The 21,833-nt window shown below is 44.6% G+C and overlaps 1 protein-coding gene across 7 annotated transcripts in view; it reads right to left on the reverse strand.

The window, feature by feature from the left end:
* LOC148027512 (S-adenosyl-L-methionine-dependent methyltransferases superfamily protein) overlaps positions 1-21,833 on the reverse strand; it is a 109,276-nt gene that overhangs the window by 26,601 nt on the left and 60,842 nt on the right. The window lies entirely within an intron of this gene.

The following is a 21,833-nucleotide window of genomic DNA, read 5'->3' on the forward strand; positions in this document are numbered from 1 at the left end:
GTAAACTCAGCCTGCTAAGGCTCTTCCGCGTCCCGAAGCTTCTTCACCCGCCGGAGGCGATGAAAAAGCAAAACCTGCACTTTTAGGTTGAAAACTCAAACTTTCTCTGCGTAAAACAGCAGTAAACAGCAGCAAATCCACCACCTGTACTCCTTTCCTGTGCGCCCACACTCGTTTCAGCCTTGTTTCAAGGCGCAGCCCTCCTGTCTGCCCTTAAACGCAAAAAAAAACAAATTTGTGTCGCGATGGAAACTCCACTTCAGGTTGATTCTGCGCTCAGTCAGCCCTCAAACACTGCTCTGATACCATGTCAGAGTGCAGCGGTGCGGAAGCGTAGGACTGAGAGAGAGAGAACGCAGAGAGAAAAGGGAGAGAAAGAGACAGTGTACAATGAAGATCTGCTGTATAAAGAATGCTGAATACAAAGATATACACGGGCGCAGTGCGCTGGACTGCGTGTCTCCACCTCGACGATGCGACCTGCTGTCCACCTCGAAGTCTGCTGCAGTCTGCACTGTCTGCTGTCTGAAATCTGTGAACAGAGACAGAAATCTGCACGGCACCGGTCTGTAATCTGCGACAGAGAATAGTGGCCAGACTGCTGAAAACGTCAGCAATAAATAGGCGAAAAATCACCTAGAATGGGGCTCAAAAATGGGGCGCAGCCTGATAAAAATGGCTGCAGGCAGTCGGACTGCCACGTGGCAGTCCGACTGCACAGTCCGACTATGCAGCTGGTCCGACTGCTGGACCAGCTGTGCTGCTGCCTAAAAAACAGGCTATGAACTCTAACACCCCCACCCACCTTGCATCTTTAACCATCCCACCATCCCTCGATCTTCTGCCCCCCACCACCTCCCCTGTCGAGCACCCCTCCTAATCCGCCCCCGGTTCTGGTGATCCCCCCCAGAACCACCCCCCCTCCCACAGGAGGTGATGAGCCACACACGCCTACATCCTCCTCGCACCAGCAGTTCTCCCCCTCCCATACAACCACCAGCTCATATGCCCCTGCCGCCCATCACACTTTCCCAAGACAAGCACAGGGGTTGCCACATGAGTTCTTCCGCAGTGGCCCATGGTCCTACTTGAGAGTTGGGAGTGTGGAGAGTTCCCACTACCTTTAGAGGTGGGGATCTTCATGGTTCACAAGTCAAGGAGAGGCAAGGTCCATCTACTAGCACCACCGAATGGACCAAACTACGCCTTCTTCTTTCAGTCCTTTCACTCGGGGGTTTGGATGACGACACAAATAGAGGAGTTAAAGAGTCAGGTGGAGAACGATATCTCCCAGTGGATGGGAGATGAAGGACTAGCACTCTTCACGCAACAGTGGCTTGGCTGCATGATGGACATTAACTGGTGGGCTAGTGGTGCTGAGGTCCCACACTTGAGGATCATCTTTCGAGCCCCTCCACAGTGGAAAGCTCCGCGGGATGTGATCGAGTGGCCCCTGGCACAAGCAGCCCGTTTCTACCAGTGCACCGAGTCACGACTCTCAATATGGCTAATTGACGCATTGATAGTACCACCTAGAACATCTATCACCCCTATGGTCCGGCCGAGTGCCCCCATGGGGGATTGGAGTTCTCCATCCAAACCTACGGCAAAGCGCACTTGCATGTCTCATAGCTTCTACTCCTCATCAACAACTTCCACACCGAATAGATGCCTATTCGGTCAGTCACAGGTTTCCCCATGAGCCTACGCCTTGAATCATGGAATGTGAACAGTCTCCACTACAGTGGGGCACATGGTTCTAGAAAGTTGATTGTTCGGCAGGAGCTACAGCCTGCCCTTGCCAGACAGATCGACATTCTACTTCTACAGGAGCATAAGCTCACGCCCACCCAAGCCCAGCGGGTAGGAAAGGTACTCCCGAGCAGCTCCCACACTTATTGGGAACACGCCATAGGTGACCACAGCAAGAGTGGAGGAGTATGCACCTCTATCGGCCCGAGTCTCACTGCCTATGTATGAGACCACGGGATGATAGTGGCAGGAAGGGTTCTATGGATCAGACTGGACATGGGACTCGTGCCTGGGAGTCCTCAATGTCTATGCCCCTATACGGAGGTTAGGGCATGCAGCAAGTTCTAGGTGGAGATCGCGGAGAGACTCCCAGAGGTGGACTCCTGGATCGTTGGAGGAGACTTCAACAACCTGGAGGCATTGGAGGACCAACAGGGTGGCAGAGGCAAAAACTACCAAGGCATGGTTGGGGAGGAGGAGGAGGCATGGGAGGTATTTCTACTGGCAGTAGGTGCACGCGATGCCTGGAGAGACCCTGCCTTCCATAAGAGGGAGAGGTCCTTGGACTTCTCTTGGGGATACAGGCGGCTAGGTGGAGTCCTGCTAGAGCGGTTGGACAAATCTTATGTGGGAGAGTAGGGAGGCTCTTGTGAAGACCAGATAGGGCAGTTAGCGGACACCACGTTGTCTGATCACTGCCCGGTTCTCCTGACACTAGACCCCCCAGCATCTGCCCTAGACAAGATCCTATCAGATCCCTGACTCGATCTACAGGAGGGAGGAGGTGACGAGACAGATAGAGCAGCTTTGGACTAGGGAATGGGGCAGGAGGGATCGGATCGCAGAGGAGGTTGCAGAGGTCCTTGCCGAATCGAGCAGAATCTACTAAGAGGCAGCCATATAAGCCAGGCAGCAGAGTTGGAAAGAGGAGAGAGCACTCCGGCGGGACCTTGCAGCCACGCAGAGATTACTACAGGAGGCACCTGGGGATCCCACCCTCCACGCACAAGAGGTGCAAGTGCGAGCAGTCATTGCGGGCCTAGAGAACAGGCGCTCAAAGTTGTCTTTCTGCACCTCAGCAGCTTTCTGGGCACGGAATGGGGATACGATGTGCAAGGAGTTCTTCCAGGTGCACCTGCCTCACACCTCAGGAGAGCAAATACGCAGCCTCCGAGATCAATATGGAAGGACTCGCTCTAGCCCAGACGAAGTGATGGAGATTGCCACTGACTACTACGGTCGCCTTTTCCAACAGGAGAAAGCCTCAACTAGAGAACAGCGATGTAGACACCACGTCTGGGATCAGATCCCGTCCCTCGTCACAAAGGAGATGGGATGCTCCCTCCTAGCCCCCTTCACAGAGAAGGAACTAGAAGAGGCTTTCCATACACAAAACGGGCAGAAATGCCCGAGAGAGGATGGCCTCTCCAAGGCCTTCTTTACTACCTACTGGGAAGTGGTGAAGGACCGCCTACTAGTGGCCCTCCAAGAGATTTTCACTTCAGGACAGATGCTAAGGAGCCTTTCGACAGGCCTCATCAGCCTTCTCCCCAAAGGGGGAAATCGATTGGAGCTTTCCGAGTGGAGACCGATCACCTTATTGCCAGTGGCCTATAAGGCATTGGCAAAGATGATTAGTAGGTGACTACGCCCCGTGCTGCCATACATCATCCATGACACACAGATAGGCTTTGTCCAGGATAGGAGCATCCTGGACAATGTATTTACCTTCTACGAGGTGACAGAGTGGGCTCAGCACAGTGGGCAGAGACTAGCTATACTTCTCTTGAATTTCAAGAAAGCTGATGACAGGGTGGACTAGGATTTCCTAGAGGGTACCATGGTGAGGTTGGGTTTCCCACAGGCTTGATTCACGGGGTCTCCGCACTTTACAGATCGGCCACCAGCAGGGTTCTCATAGGTGGTAGGCATGGGGAGGAGTTTTGGCTAGAGAGATCAGTTCGACAGGGCTGCCTCCTAGCCCCATACCTATTCCTACACTTTGCAGAGGCGATGTCTCACTTCCGCAGGTCCCGTGTGAGCGGTTTACGTTGCCTCCGACTTCCAATCAAAGAGGAGACCGAGTTGCTAGACTCGGAGTATGCAGACGATACAGCACTCTACATAGAGGACAATGAGTTAATGTTGGAGAGAGTGAGGCCGGCTCTTGAGGTGTTATGTTCAGCAACAGGACCGAAAATCAACTGGGGAAAGTCAGTTGGTTATCTCATAAATCCGGACTCTAGCACAAAGTGGGACATCCACCTTGGATTTAGATGGATGAGCAGAGGGCAGACCGTCCGGTACCTAGGATTCTAGGTGGGACTCGACATCACTCTCACCCTGCAATTTCTTCCAGTCCTCAATTCTATTCGGAGAAAGCCGACCTACTGGAGCACGGCTCGTCTCTCACTAGTCGGCCGAGCCCTGATGGTTAACCAAGTCCTCCTAGTGACAACCTGGTACATCGCCTCGTGTTGGTGTTTCTCCTCGTCTTGCATAGTGCAGCTTCGCCGCCTTGTGCGGAACTTTCTTTGGTCCGGGTCCGACGGCTCCAGCGATGCCCGCGCCAAGGTGGCGTAGGCGACCATCATATGGCATCGGCCAGAGGGAGGGCTCGGGATCATAGACCCAAAGTTTCAGAGTATGGCCCTCTTGGGCAAGCTAGTTGTACACGGCCTCACACCGAGGGAGGGCAAACTTGGAAGGTCCTACTGCAGGAGGGTCTTCAGGATTGTAGACCAAGGCTTGACGGTGAGTGGAGGCCGTCCCTGAGATGGATCTTCACGTCAACCCAGATCACCCCCCCCCCCCCCCAGATTACCTTTCCTACGCAGCTTACTCCGCGTGTGGCAAGGCCTCCGTAAGGCCCTAATCCAGAGCCCCCCAGGTTGCCAAGAGAAGATAGACCGTCAGCTAGTGATCTGGAATCCCCAGGTCAAAGATTGGGAAGGGGCACAAATTGGCGAGCGCCCCCACATCCAATGGGCTCGTTGGGAGGCCGGCCTGGCTCGTACCATCAAGAGATGGTTGAAGGTGTACAGGATGGCAGACGAGGAGGTACTGTAGCAAGTATCAAGCTACCAGAGAGGAGTGGAGTTGAGGCAAAGGGAGATAGACGCAGCATATCTCTGGAGTGGCTTGCTCCCCCAATACGGGTGCCGATAGAGCCCGAGGAGGTATGGGCCGCTAGGTTCTCACCAGCAGGCATCCGCCTATAGGTGGCAAGTAGAGTGGGCGGCGCCTCGCAGGGGACTTTCTTCACTGTTCAGCAGGGGGGGTGTTTGGCCCTTGACAGAGGGCAGCAAGATGAGGGATTAGTTGCCCTTTTGTGGAGGAGGATTCGGGTGGTGGGTCTTCAAGGGAAGGCATGGCGATTGGACCTCTATGTTTTCCGGAAGGAGCTCAGGGAGTGGCGCCTTTGGATTAGGGAGGGCAGACCACTTGATGACCTGGAGTGGGATCCACGAGACAGGCTATGGCCGGCCACAGCAGTCGCCAAGAAGCCACCGAGGTTCCTGGAATACACTGCCAGGATTGGCAAACACGTACTGATGCAGGAGGACATGGATTGGGCACCGTCACATAGCAGGCACTGGGCGGAGCACAGCATCATGAAGCCATTCTGACAGACCTTTTGGCGCCACCTATGGGATAGCTGGAGGCCGAGGAGAGTATCGTACTTCTTATGCCTGGTGGAACATGGAGGCTTGGCGGTGGGAAGTTGGCTTGCCCGGATACAGGAGGAAAATTGTAAGCGCTGCACACAGCAGCCTCTGGAAACCCCAAAGCACTGCCTTTGGTCATGTGAGGAGGCGCAGCTCGTGTGGAGAGGAGCATGTCGTACCCTTCGTCGTATAGCACCCAGCCTTGGATATATCTCATGGGCAACTTTCTATTGGCTGGCAGTCAGCCATGGCCAACACCTTTTGTATGAGGCCGGGATGCAGGACACGATATTCATTATCGAGGCAGGGTCATGCACAGTGGTCGGCTTGGAGACGCTACCCATCCATTAGGTACTGGACCCCACAGTAGACCGCTCCGAGGTATGGGAGAGCATAGGGAGTCTTACTGGATGGCATATCTGGAAGGCGCGGTGTCAGGAGACTTTCGGCAGAGAGAGACTTTCAGCACAGGTAACCTTAGCAGAGCTTTGGACCTCCATCATCCACTCCCTCCACGGCCGTTGGAGTCCAGGGCTTGTCAGGAACTCCGTAGTCATTTCATTAATATCAAGGGCGGCCAGGACCTGTTTTTTGTAATGCAGGCAGGCAGCCCCAGATGGCGATACACCCCCCTCCATGGCTTCTTGTCCCTATCCCCCCAAACCACCTTGAGAGGCTTGTATTCATGATGTATTTGTGACTTTGCATCAACTCCAGTTAGTCTATTGACCATGAGCACTCCATTGTAATCAGTTTTTTTTTTTTTGTACTATAATCAGCCACATTTTATCGGGAAAAAAAAAGTAGACAATAGATTATAGAATCTATTACCTAGGTTGCATAATGCATTAGATTATCAGGATTTAAAATATAAAAGTCACTAGTCATATATCAAAGTAGAAGCACAATTGACATATTTCTCCCACCAAGAAACAAGCTAAAGTTCTTTCTCTCAAAGCCTCTAGCTGTGGATTGGCCAAAATGAAGAGAATGATTGCAGAATGCAAATAAATCATCCTCTACTCTCTTCATATCTATGTTATCCCTTGTGAGATGCCTCACATACTTCATGAAGCCAAACTTACCCAAGTCTTCTCCTTGCTTATACTCTAGGCTAAAAAATTCAATCTTGAGGAAAATTTTAGAGTTCTTTCCTCTAGTCCCATCAAGCTTTTCAAGCTCATCCCATTTCTCCTTGGCAATGGAGAGTTGATCAATGTGATGAATCAAAGATTCATCTAGATGAAGCATGATTATGGCTTGGGCTCTTTCGTCATCTTCTACATCAATAGGATTGGACTAGGCAATGGCAGTGTCTAATCCTTTACAACGGCTAAGAAGTACGGAAGCAAATGAAATGATGTTGAGATTAATAGGCTCAAATGTGATGTTGAATAAGATAAGAGATGATGAAAAATTATCTATATGTTTATAACAAACATATAGCTTTACAATGGTCAAAATGGAATGATGATACTTAAGCACTTAATGAACATGCTTAAGGTTTAAAAACTTTCAGATTTCTGAAAGTAACCAGCAAGCAATGATCAGTAAATTCAGTATTAGTGCTAAGAAGCACTCATTGCCAAGCATAAGTGAAGCATTTTGACATTAACCACTTGCATATCGACTTGAGGAGTCAGCTTCGGTTAAAAATGCTCTGAACTTGGAGCCTTCTGATCTACAATGAACTCCACAGAGGATTAATCAATTATTAAAATCATTGTCAGTAACTTCAATGAGAAGAAAACTAAAAAAGGACCAAGCTTTGAAGCTTTGGCTATGGCTGCCTACAAACACACAGTCAGGGTTTCACTCTATGTGACCTCCAAAGAAAAAAAAAATTGGGAGCCCTCTTGGGTGAGGATAGCCCACTTTGGGAGCTAACAACCCCCACGATGGTTGCCAACATTGCACCCCTAACAGCCCATGCTTCAACTTCCAACTCCACATTGCCAAATTTGTGGTTTTTCAAAGGAAACCAGTAATGAAGCCCTTTTGCATGCCCGGTATTAGGGTTTAAGGTGACGTACTGAAACACCCTAAGTTAGCAAACAATTCTCTAGAAAAAAGCTAGGCAAGATATGCTCTCTTTTATTCTCCCTAGGTCCTCCAGCAAAGGTGGGTATGGTAGGCAAGTATGGAGGTTAAGAGGTATGATGAAGAATGAAACTCTCAAGTGCACTCAAGCTGAGATATGGATAGGGGAAGCTCAATGAATCAAAGATGGCTTTGATACCATGTTAGAATATCAGAGTGGCAACATGGCAAAGTGTGCACAAGAGGGAGAAGAGAGCTGAAAGTACAAGAACAAAATATTGCTTAGTAAGTTGCTCACAAGTACAACTAGGGTACTCTCTCACACATTAAGAGTGAACCTTAGGGCTATTTAAATAGCCTTTAGATGGCTAGGGTTAGGGTTTCCCTGCCCTCCAATCTATTCACACTCATATACCTTATCCACCCTTGGATATAGTGGATTCACATGCCTATCTCTCAACACAAAATAAAATGCAAAGGCTTACGAGTCATTTTGGGAAATTTAGCACGCCAAATGCAACAACAATGTCAAAACATCAAGGTTTGGCACACAAAAAGCTCTATAGTTACTGTAGCAACTTTCAAGAGACCTCCTAGCATAGTTGTCTCCGTAAGTAGTAGGGACACAATCCGTAGCGAATGATCCATACCATTCAATACCACACATATCCGTACAAATTCATACCAAAAAGCAAGGCACTTCTAGGTGTTGCATTTGGGGTATTGACGAGTTGACTATTCTATCATCCTACATTATCATCTACACCTATTCTGTGTTTTTGTACCCTTTTCCAGCCGTCAAACCTTGGATTCGACATGGCCCTAGCCCCTTTCCAGCTGTCCACATTCCCAACCCCCTTAGAATCCAATTTCCAGCCCCACACACTTCGGTCCTACCATCTCCAACAACCCCTTGGATTCCAATCTTCTCCATCTCCAACAGCCTTTTCCTTTCTCCACACTATAAAAAGAGCTCTTCCCCTCCATCCTCACATACCAAACAAGCAAGCTTTTAGCCTTCTAATCTGCCTCTTCTAAGCATTAATTTCAATCATCTACTAAGAATGTTCCCCACTATCAAAGCTAGGATTGTATATCACCATGACTCACATTTAACTTAATCTCACATATGCACAATTTTAAGTGTCATAACTCAAGTATCCAGTTAGTGTTCAAAGCCTACGTACAAACCATATACATCTATATACCAACTCATAGTGACTAGTATACTAAATAGTAATCCCAATCGTAGAAATATTGTCAGTATACAATACCCTATATGCAAACCAAGTACATCTGAGATCCAGTACATAAGAGAGTCATCCATCACTAGAGCAGTGGAGATGCAACCTCCTCGTTAAGTATCAAGCAATAACTCTGGACCCTCTGTGCTCTACTTAGCTTGAATGAGCATGATCCAAAATCAACTCTAACTAAAATACATCAAGGTGCATCATAAGGATGATGTGCAAGGTCACCCTTCTCCATCCATTTGTATCCATTCATGGGTAAAACAATCCTCAAATTTCAACAAGTAGTGCATGGAAACTTTACCTCTCCACTTCATTTGCCTCAAAATCTCCACTAGATTCATAGTTGTCAGGTACGAAAAGTACGGTACGATAAAATACATTACGAAATGATACCTTAAGATTTTATAAGGTACGGTACGATATTAGTACGAAAAAAAATTAACTTCATTATTTTGAACTATAGATGATAAAACAGATATTTAAAGTCTAAATAGCAATGCTATTGGAGTATATAAGATGAATACTTGAGGCTAACACGCCAAAACCTCTATGGCATATGCCGCATACGCAACATGCACTACAACTTATAAGTACATACATAGGAGTGGATACATCATACATGAATGATCATACAAATAAGAGGCATGTATGCTTGAGAGAGAAGGTTGAGAGAGGGAGAGGCGAGAGAGAGAGAGAGAGAGAGAGAGAGAGAGAGAGAGATGAAATAACATGAGATGCTTTATTAAAGTCTACAAGAGGCCAAAATGACCTGTGAGACCAACAGTTACCAAACAAACCACCAAAGGTTTTGGTAAAAGATTTATGAATTTTGTTATGGTTTTGTTTGGCATTGCTAAGGCTAAAGTAGCTACCGATGGTACATTCACTAATTCGTGTACTCTCAGAAGGTACATTAGGTCAAGCTATCCTTTGGCCTAGTTTTATTAGCAATGTGTACTAATGCTTTGGGTTGGGTGGTGCAAAATAAGTTGTGAACAAAGGTAAAATTAATAGGATTAAGCTACTTGATGATTCTCAAATGGTACTGAATTTATTTATTGATGACACTAACATATTGTGAAAAATCATGGGACATCAATTAGAAACGTTTGGAACTGCTTGAATTCCTTATGTATGGCCTTTGGCTCTAGGATAAATCATAACAAAACATGTATGAGGAGTCTAATCAAGTTTCCATCCCCTTTCTTGGTTGATCGATCAAGGCTACAAAATCACCACCACCACCACAACAACAACAATCAACAACCCAAACCACCACCAACAACAACCACGCCCAAAAAAAAAGTGCTTTTTTTTTTGTACGAATTCGTATGGTACGGTACGGTAAGAACCGTATAGTACGAACCAGTTCGTACTACGTATGAGTGCAACTATGACTAGATTATAGACCTTTGTCTCTCTCAACCACACAAATCCTTGGAACTTTCACATTGTTGCCAACAATGATACATTGGCTACATTTCCCTTATGACCAGCATTAATGCTATGATCCCCAAACAAACCAAGTTTAGCAAATGCATTACAAAACATACCACTTTCTGCCTAAGCATCATGCCAACATTGATATATATGGGATTTTGCATTTCACTTGCTAGACCCAAATACATTGAGCCTTGCATTCCATGCCTTACTTCCTGCATGCCATAGGGACTTGAGCCACACATACCCATAGACAGTCCTCGACCAACCATTACATGGCATTGCATGAAAGATAGATTCATCTCCAAAGTATCCCAAATGTCCCATCTTAGCATGCATGGTTTGCTACCCAAAACTCATTGGATCGGTACTACCAAGTTGGCCCACTTACCCTGCGAGTCTCATTTGCTCTTGGTTATTACCAACATTGTGTGCATCTTGTGGCTAAAGTGGCTCTTCGTTTGGAGCCTCATGGTGAAGCTCTAGAAGATGACTTCTTCTTGCCCTTCTATCTTTGAAGGAAGATTTAAGAAGTGCACAAAGCAAGGATTCTTTGCCAACTGTGCAAAGAGATCCAATGTCCTCAACTGAGCATTAAATTGATCATCATCCTCTTTTTCTCCTTGCTGGTCATCAGCATTTTGAGGCCTCGAGGGACCCACTTCTTGAAACAATGTTCTCAACATGCTGCCCATTCTCTATACCCATAGCAAGATCAAGCATTGCATTCATTTCAATGCTTTGTGAACCTTCAGATTGCAAAGCATCATCATGTTTTTAGCCCATTTCACTAGAGTATGATGACATGCTTACTGAATTGCACTCAACTAATCACAAATTCAGTAATGAGCAAATTCACTAGCTTGCACACAAGTGCCTCTGGTCCACCTACTCAAGGGAGTTTATGTATCCCAGCAATGGAACCATGAAACCAACCTTCCTTCTTAGTGGAGAATAACCTAATTTAACACTAATTACACAAGGCACATAAATTCAAAATTTTGAAATAAATATGTTATCGCATTAACCTTCGGTAGCCAGCACCCGATTGGCCCCAAAATTGGTGCCCCTTGCAATACTTCTTTAACTTGTATTGCTTAATTGCATAGTACACTTAAGTAAACTGATCTCTCTAAAAATCCAAATACATTTGGCTTTCGGATTTCCCCATCAACCAACGCATCAACATCCAATTTACCACTTGATTCTAACACAATTTGGACACAATTTGAATCGAAAACACTTCCATGTGGATCGACTTCAATGTGGATGTTTAATCTCTATCAGATCTGCTATAATTGCTTCAATTCTAGCAGCTGCCCTAATCTTTGGGCTTCATTTAATGGGTACACACTTCAAGGTGGCTGAAAACCTTAATTTCCACCATAAATTAGGGTTTTGATAGCATAAACATTGTTGCCCACCTTCAAACAGCTGAGCAAAACTAAGAATGGCTGAGATTCAGTGGCACAATTCTCGACACAGTTGGTAAACCCTATTCATAATTAAAATAGTAGTATGCCTAATATCTTTAGATTTGCTGAGATATGGAGAAGGATGTGAAGGAGAGAGAAACCTTCAAAGTAATGCCAAGAAAGTGCAGTAATAGCGATCCCCTCCTAGTTTAGAGAGAGAAAAACAGCTCATCTGCTGGTTCTTAGGGTTTCACTGCTGTCCGAAACCCTGATCTCTGCACCAGCAACTATCAATGACCTTATTTTTAGGATTTCCTGCTGTTAACAGCCCCAAAATTGCTCTAAATCAGGTAGCACTGCTATCCTGAAGCTTCAACAATTGTCTCCCTACCCATAATTGAGTTCTCCAACCTCCAGATCTGCCCCAAACAGCCTAGAATTGAAGAAAAGCAGCCCAACATGGAAGATACACTTGCATCCAACCCAAAACTAACTCAAACTTTCCATTTTCATTAGGGCCTCGACATGCAAAAACGAGTTGCCTAGCACTTTGGTATTTCCCTCATTTATAATAACATTAAATGGTACCTAACCTCAATTTTAAATCCTAACCTCTTTGAACTTGCAATTGTTGAAACTTTCCACAAACCTAGTCTAGAATACTAAATCATTTAAATATGTAACCCCTGTGACACCAAAAGTCATTTCCAAGGGGAAATTCAATGTCCCCGACCCCAAGGGCACCTATCCACAACAACTGCTACTAATGTTCCCCACTTCCAAAGCTAGGATTATCTATGACCGTGACACACATTTAACTTAATCTCACATGTGCACAACTTTAACTGTCACAACTTACGTATCCAAGGAGCATTACGTCAAAAATTCACATTCTCATGACATAAGGACTAATCAATCCACATTGTATTCAGCGTTCTCTTGGAGTTTAGTGCAAATTTTCTACTTCCATTCTCTTCTTTCATTGCAGTCTTTCCCTTTCCCTCTCTCTTTGTGTTCATGTTCTTCTTCCACTATGCACTCTCACATAGGTTTTCTTTCAAGTGGAGCTCCTTTCTTTCTTCGATTTTACAAGTGTTTCCTTCCCCATCGACTACCTTTCCCTTCATTTTCCTCACTTGAAAATCCTATTGTGCTTTTACTTGTGGTCATTTAAAAGTCATATATGGGTGCACAATGTCTCTCTATCTTCTCTTAGGGCATCTTTTTGGGCTTCAAAGGGGGTGTTGAGAAACCAAAGTCATTAAATGCATTAAAAATGATTGTAGTTCATTAATTCTTGTATTTGGTTTGCAATTACAACCCCAAAACGCCTTTATTGTATTATTTAGCATTTTTCATGCATGGTAGGACAAATGCCCAAATTTTCCCCGTAAATAGGCCCTAGGGATTGGGCATAATTGTTCTGACATCTTCTTCTCCATTCATTCCTCAGCCTCTCCAAGTGCTGCCCCAGCCAGGCGGCCTCCCACAGCCTGCCAGTGACAACCTTTTCCCAGCAGGTGACCGGTTCTAGAAAGCTTTTACAACCCGCATGTGATCACAAACACATTGCCCAGTTATCCTTCTTCATTGCTCACACTGATACCATGTTTTTCAGCCTGTGGCAGCCTGTTTCCTGCCACCCAGCCTTGTGTTTTAAGCAGTTACAACAGCCACCCTGCTGCCTTCACCATCTGCAAAGCTGCATTTGTAGGTCTGACTGTTCTAGCCAGTTGATAACTCCATAGCTGCTGCTGTATCTTCATTTCTCACAGCCACCTAGCATCCATGGAGGTTCAATCTGTAATCATCTACCTCTGGAGCACTTGCTTTTTATCACTATGAGCCTGTATCTACCTTCTACAGCTGTGTTCCATTCTACTTCAAGTAGCTCTGCTGGTTATCCATCTTTGGAGCGCCCTCGGACTGCTGTACAGTCAGTTGTCACTCTACAACACCTGTAATTTGTATTCAGCAGGCCCTTTCCAGCCACTGAACAGCTTTCAACCCCTACCCAAAGAGCTGAGATCATCTCTGGGATTGCTGAGATGTACGTATATGCTGCTAGTCACTTTACATTGCTGCCATCTTCATCAGAGAAGCTTCTTGGTCACCATATTTCACTCCCTCTATCGCTGCCCTTCATCATCAGTGTCATCTCCAACATTCCCCTATCCGTAGGATTGTGTTTCACTCCCTTTACAAACTCCTTCATAGGTGCTCCCAGCTAATGAGCTAAGTCTATGCAGTCATCTCCAAGCTCTAATCGGCATCATCAACATGACTCTGCTCATCTCAGTCTTGGAGACACAGCCACCCCAAGGCTCTCTCTCACTTCCATGTATCAACATTGAACATGATTCATTGAGCATTATTCATTACTTCATTCTTCTTCTATGTTTCTAAGTTTCGTGCCACAATGTTTGCCATATGCATACTATGTTCCTCTCAGCAAACCCTACTGTTTCTTGACACCACATGGTTGCGACAAGAACCTAGTTGGCAACTACCACTCTCCCAACTAAAAACCACCTCATGGAGCCCCAATACAAGAGCTTTTAAGTTTTCGCTGATGCTCAAGAGAAGAGGTGCTAACTAATGCTCTAGAGTAATGACAATCCCCACATGACATCCAAGGTATCTCAAAGCAAACCCACAGTGAACCCACACAAAGTCCTCATGAGGTCTCAAGTCTGGCTATCAAGTATCACATATCCAAAAGGCATATGGCTTGTGCCAATTAATTAAAATACCAAATGCTCTACTAAAGATCTCCACGGCTGCAACAAAGGCCTTAATGTTGCATTCATCCCCATCTCAATTTAAGTGCAGTGTCATCTGCAAACTCCACATCAAGGAGCTCAACAAAATTAAGGATGGGCAACCTGATTCCTCTAATACTAAAAGATTTGTTTGCCCAAAAAAACTTATGGTCTCAGCTACAAATAGAAATAGGAATGAGGCTAATAGACATCCCTACCTTACTAATCTTTGAATATTAAATCCCTCACCTTTAAGCCCACTAACAAAGACTTGGCTATGAGCTGAAGAATAAAGGGCTGCAACTCTTTTCATCAACTGCTTTGGAAATCCCATCCAATTCATAGTACCTTCCAAGAACTCCCAATCTACACGGTCATAAAGATGTTGCGTTCTTGAGCAAAACCTGTCTACATAGAGAGGATAATGTTTGGCATCAAGCAAGTCAATCAGCGATGACTGCCTTTGCAAAGTAAAGCCATTCTAAGTAAAGTGATCGTTCTCAACATTGAAATCTCCACTCTATCCCCACTGCCTTGGAAACAAGATGGATTGATCCCTCGGATAGTCTTTCTAGCATGCCTCCTAATACCATAATCTCCATCTTGTATACTATAGCTATCCTTAGTCGATTCCTCTCCCTAAACTTGCAGTTTCTGACATGATTTCAGCCCAAAAACAAGCATATGATGGCTTGAATGCAAAGACAAAGGATGCCAGAGCATATGCACCAGTATGCTCAATCAAGAGAGCATAATCCCATCAATGTATCCACTATGTATACATCACAAAGCAACCAAAGTTACATCAAACCTGAGCCCAATACATAGCCAAAAATACCACAAAAACATGCCAAAGAAAGTAGATCCAATGCCCGTCAACAATTGTCAATACATAGTCCAAACCAGTGTTCAAGTGGTCCAAAACCACCACCTAAATATGTCAAATACAGGCCCAAAATCCTGTCAAAATGTGCAATTTTTCTCTCAAAAAAATGCCCAAAAGCTCCTCAAAACATGCTACTTTTATTGTCAATCTTTCATGGTGAAAATCACCCCCAAAAACTGCATAGAAACAACCATTTCTGTGCCTTTGAAATGATCGGTTTTCCTTTGCCACTATGAGATCTGCAGACTTGCCAGTTCAGGGGTTCCATAGAGCTCTGCTTGAACTGGCTTCAAAAATAACCAGTTTTCATGTCTTCAATGCAAACACGAACCTTTCTGAACCAATTCAGAAATTAACAAGTTCAATTTGCAGCAGTGTGAGCCGTCCTGACAGTGAACCTGTTTCCAATTATCCAACTCAATATATTCTGCTGTGTGAACACATTCACCTTGAACTAGCTTAGGTTTTTCTAGTTCAATGTCAGTTTTTTTCCCAAATAGTTCAACTATTGCAGTGTGAAGTGGTTAACCAGGTTCAAAACCTTAGTAAGAAGGTTATCATCTTATCTAGCAGGTGGCTGAAGCTTCAGCAGCCACCTCGAATCCACACAGCCCCAAGTAGCGCATTGACTGCGATGACCTGTACAAGCATCTACTTCAGCCCTGCTTGCTGATCTATGGGCTATTAAGCACTTTATTCACCATAACCAATGCACTTAGAAACTATGCCTTCTTTCTGATTTTCCTTTTCTTCTCTACTCACTATTGAACAAGAAAACAAGTCCCCCCCATTCACACGTAGCAATACAGCAATCACTTCAAGTGCCTACATCTTGCAATGCATTGAGAAATCCAACAAACTACTGCTTTTTTGTAAGCCAAACTTATGGCTGCATATAATCAGTCAAATCCTCCCAGCTTTGCAATCAATTTTGCCCAAAATTTGCTTCCAAACCAAGCTTCTGATAGCTTGGTTTGGAAATCTCAAACAGCTTCATTTCAATCTCACAGTCAACCTCAACTCCTCATGCTTCATGCTCCAACCATACTGCTGCTCAAATACCAAGTGAAAGATTGAGAGAAAGACAAAGATTTCAATGGGTAAGATTGAGGCTTCATATTCTTCATCTTCTTCTTCATTCTTCATTTTCTTCATGCTTTCATCTCATACACACTATTGAGATTGAAACCAGCCATCCTCTTTGGAGAGGGTGGTAATTTCTTGATTAAGCACTTAATTACAACAATCAACAAATAAACATAAATTGAAAAGCATAATTTAACTTAATAATCATGGACATAGGACACCCTATTGGCCCCAAAACTAACGCCCTTTTCAGTGTTTCTTTAACTTTGATTGCTAATGGAACGAGTGCAAGCTAAGATTCCACGATCTCCTTTGTTGTTCCAAAAACCCCTTGCTGTAATAACAATCAGCAACTCAAGCCATTTCCCCTTGACTTTTCACCTAGGACTTGCACAACTAGAACCACAAACTAGCCAAATGCTACCCCAATTTACAATGAGTGGGCTGGCATCTAAATTCCTTGACAATTACACAAATTTCAAGTGCTGAATTTAGTGTACAATGCCTTCTTCAAGGTGGCTATCAAACCCTGATTTTCTGCAGAAATTTAGGGTTACAACAAAAATCCTCCTGTTGTCCACCAAATATACCTGAGATCTACTCCAAATGGCTAAGAAATGCTAGGAATGACTGATCAAAGGTTGGAGAAGATGAAAGAATGGCAAAAGTGAGAGAATTTTCTGATTTCCACTGGAAAAAGTCTGAATTTTGATTGTTGCTTGTACCAAACAGCATTTAATGCTATCGCCAACAGCTCAAGAGGGTCCAATTTGTTGTCGCCATCCCCAATCTATTGTCACCTAGAAGGGCTAGAACTACTATCACCTACTCCAATTTGGTCTTCTCTACACCTGGCTGCCTCAAATGGTTCTCCAATGGTTGCAGAACAAACTGGCAACATCTCCTTCCTCTCTGTTGCAGACTAAAAATGAATTGAATCCCTCTTTCCAACCCCAAAAACGTTTTTTAGTCTTGCATGGGTATTTTTACCAAGTGGAAACCTTCTAAACCCAGTTTTCAATATTATCCAGTCATTTAATTCATTTTCAAAATCAAATAATTCTAAAAATTAATTTCAACCATTCTGACCCTACCCAAAATTAAATGTGACTATCGTTAATTAAATTGGCTAGGCCATTTGCAACCTGGAGTGGTCCCCAACCTCTATTGACCCTAAGATTAGCATTAATTAATTAATTAATACTAGTCCTTAGTATCACCACTAACACTTATTGGCCAAACAACTATGCTAGGGTTAAAACTGACACCAACTGACCCCCAAAACCCAGCTAGCATAACTTATCACAACTTTTACCATTAACACCCACTGTATCCTTGGGATTTTGGGCTTGTTACCATGAAATAACTACCATGTACATCACATGTGCTAAACAATCTTATACATTTGATTAATAACTTAATCAAATGTTATCGACAACTTTTAAGCATCTCAAATTTTCACGTCCTCGTGATAGACCTCTCCCTTGAAATCCTTGCAATAGTCCTTGATAATAATAAAAAAACCATACTGCACTATAGTTTCCATAAGGCATCGTAGTCACAACAATAGCCACTATTGTCCGACCATGCCACATACCCCAAATCTTGCTGAAAATTTCCAGCCAGCATAAACATCAAATAATACTAAGAATTGACCCGAAACTATTGCTAGAAATTGATTGGATACATCCATAACTCATGTTTCTCAATTGTTCTAACTCCGCAACCATAGTAAAGCATATTTTGAGCATAAACCATAGCTGAAATTATCAATGGCATTTACTAACATGCTGTTGTCCATGGAATGAACTGTAAACCGTTGAACTGAGCATAATTTGATCATTTGGTGATTTGAGAACTGATCACAAACAACTGCAAATGTGACCCCAAACTGATTGCAAAAACTGATCAACAATTGATGCAAAACAACTCCCAAATGTGACTATAAACGGTTCTTAAACTGATCAACAACTATGCTAAAACTAATCAAAACTTGATCTCAAAACTGAGGGAAAAAGTTAGGCCTAACTCAACACGAACTAATCTCAAACTAATCCAAAAGTATAGTTTTAGAGCCACAATAACAATCATACTCATCTGCATACATCTCATAGTGACTAGTACACAGAGTAGTGATCCCATGGCAGGTATACTATCAGCATAGTACTTTGGAAAAATACTGAATACATCCAAGATCCACTACATACAAGAGTTGTCGACAACTCCAGATCCCTGTTCTATTGAACCTAACTTAGCTTGAACTGAAGTCGGCTCTAACTGAAAGGCATCTCAATAAAGCTACAACAACTAAGGATGATTTGCCAAGTCATCCTCTTCCATCCATTTTGCATCCACCATTGGTGAATAATTTTGAAACTTCACCAAATATCTCCTAGAAACTTTACGTCTATCACTTTCTTTCCTTATGTGCCAAGATCTGCTCAAGTACCAAAATCTCATCCAGCTTCTCAACCTCAAGCTAAATTTTAGCAAACATATCCTCTTGCACATCACCACAAAAAGTCCTCAACAAGCTAACATGAAAGGCATTGTGTATTCGCTAATGTAGAGGTGATTTCAAGCAATATGTCACATTGTTGATCTTCTCCAACACCTGGAAGGGCCCATAATATCGTATACTTAACTTCAGATACAATCTCTCTTTTTGTTTCATCTTTTTCAACTTTGCCTTTTCGAAATGCAACAATGTTGAGAAACCCTTTACCCGCAATTTGCGTTTTTGCGTTTCTGCATTTTGCGTTTAGGGTTTGTAGCCCCAAAAAAGGGTGCCATCTTAGACTGATTGTGCCTATTTATAGGCCACTCTCTCACTCATTCTTTACAACTGATTCATTCAGTCTGTCACCTCTTCTCTCCAGTCTCTCCGCTACCCTCACACCCCTTCAAGAGGACATTGCGGTTCGTGGTTCGTGGCTGTCTTCATCATCTTCCTTGTGCTACGGCACCCTTGTTTCCTTGTATCACATTCACTCCATAATTCAAAACTTCATCATTCCATTCATCAAAGTTTCTTCTCTTCTCTTCTCTTCTCCATGTTTGCCGAGTTCACTCCGTGTTCCTCCCCGCAAACCCTACTGTCTCGCTGGTACATCATCTTTTGATATGGTATTAGAGCCAGATCTGCTCAAACAGTGGCAAAGATCCTCCACTACAGTGACGACAAAGACCGGTGGCGGATTCGGCATCCACTTCTCTTCTTTTTCCGCTGCATCAAAATCTCGTTTTTGCAGATTTCAGGTGTTTTCAGCTTGCTGCCCACACCCCTTTCGCGGAGGACATCGCAATCTCAGCTGTCCCTTGCTGTCATCTACAGTCTGGCGCCTGTTTCTAGCCTTCCACCCGCAATTTTCAGTTGTTTACACCAGAGCGGTTGTTGCTGATGACTCTCCATTCAGAAAACAATCTTGTTTTTGCAGATTTCAAGGCTTGCTGCCCACACCCTGGACGTGGAGGACATCGCAGTCCAAGCTGGTCATTGTTGTCTATAACAATTTGGTGCTTGTTTCCAACCTACCACACACTGTTTGGAGCTGATTTCAGCATACTTATTGCTACTGCTGATTTTTCCTGCGTTTTCAGTCTTTTTCTCTCCTGCAGCCTACGTTTCTAGTATTTCTCTCTCCTCACCTGCGTTTTTAGTCTTTCTCTCTCCTACAATGTCGTCTACATCAAATCCAGCCTTCCTTGGCTATGTTTTCCCACAAAGATCCTCCTCATCAAACAAGACAGAGACCGTTGACGGGTTCAGCATCAACATTTGATTTATCATTTTTCTCCCTCCCACCCTCCCTTCTTCAGCAAGATACACAAGTACCCATGGCTTCTTTACCAACAGATGACCAGACTAACTACGGCACGAACGGTCATTCCACTAAAGACTGTCGACTTCGACCTTTGCTCCCCACCCCTCCAGAGTATATGTGTCTTCCACCAAGTACTCTTTGTGCCACCTCTTCTTTTTGGGCTATACAGATTGTTCTACATCGGCTATCGGAGTATTATGCTCAAGGCAATAAGCTACACCCGATGTGCACTAAGTTCTTTCGAGCACACAGAGGATCTAAGACCTTACGAGGCCATAAGCCCTCCTAGAGACCAACCCACTGCACGGACGTTTCCCCCACCCACTTCCAGGTATAGTGGCTTCCCCCGCCCACATCTCCTCCATAGTCCACTCTCTTGAGAGCCCGCAACTGTTCCCCACCCTTGGCTCATCCTGAGCCTCCTTCTTCCCCACCCTCTTCCACTCAAGTTTGAGAGGCCACTTTTGAGTGCTTTCTGGCTTCTTCCGAGGCCCAAATACCTTTTTCGGCACGACCGGCAATACTTCCTTCGTCATCAGATGCTTCACAATCCGTGAGCCATGAGTGGTTGGATTCTCTTTCTCTCTCAGACTTGGATTCAGAGGAGGATCTTCTTACTTCGCCCTCAGAGGGGCCTTCCAATTCTTCTTCGGCTTTAGAAAAGGCTCCAACTTTTACTCTTTCCAATTTAGAGATGGACCCTATGTGCCATGAAGTTCTTCACACACCACCAACTTTCACTTTAGAGGAGTGGCTCTCCTTTGACCAATCATTTCCTCTACTCATACCCAAGATCTAGAGGATCTACCTAGATTGGGACCCTTGGGTCTTCAGCAATGACTTGGTGGCTAGGCCTTCGTATTCCTTCCAGCATGGAGTCACGGAGCTAGTGGCTTCTCTCCCGAGGTGGAGTTTCGGGTTCTACAGCTCATCCTATCTCCTGACTATCTTCAAAGATCCCCTTTCACATGGTATTCTCAAATTACAAGGTGGATCTTCTTTGTCCCTTGGTCAGCATGGAGGCATCTCTCAAGTTCGAGTACGAGCATCTCCTCATGGTTCTCAACACCACACAAAGCCTAACATTCCTCCTATGCATTGCATGTTTTTATCATCTTTGTACTAGGGTGCTTGGACAAGTGAACAATTTCCCCACAAGGGACACTGTCCAAGTGACACCTGCTGCATGAGCATTCTTTAGCATGCAACATTGCATCTCCACCTCACTCTTCTCTTGTTCCCCTTTTCGGGCCTGAGAGGGGGTGTTGAGAAACCCTTCACCCGCAGTTTGCTTTTTTGTGTTTCTGCGTTTTGTGTTTAGGCTTTGCGTTTAGGGCTTGCAGCCCCAAAAAGGGGCACCATCCTAGATTGGCTGAGCCTATTTATAGGTCACTCTCTCACTCATTCTTTACGGCTAATTCATTCAGTCCATCACCTCTTCTCTCCAGCCTCTCCACTACCCTCATACCCCTTCAAGAGGACATTGTGGTTCGTGGTTCGTGGCTATCTTCATCATCTTCCTTGTGCTACCGCACCCTTGTTCCCTTGTATCACATTCACTCCATGATTCAAAACTTCATCATTCCATTCATCAGAGTTTCTTCTCTCTTCTCTTATCTTCTCTTCTCCATGTTTGCCGAGTTCACTTTGTATTCCTCCCTGTAAACCCTACTGTCTCGCTGGTACGTCATCTTTTAACAAGCAATA

This window comes from Lygodium microphyllum, chromosome 12 (genome assembly GCF_053477565.2).
Source record: "Lygodium microphyllum isolate KBCC chromosome 12, Lygodium_microphyllum_v1.1.10, whole genome shotgun sequence".
Taxonomy (NCBI): domain Eukaryota; kingdom Viridiplantae; phylum Streptophyta; class Polypodiopsida; order Schizaeales; family Lygodiaceae; genus Lygodium; species Lygodium microphyllum.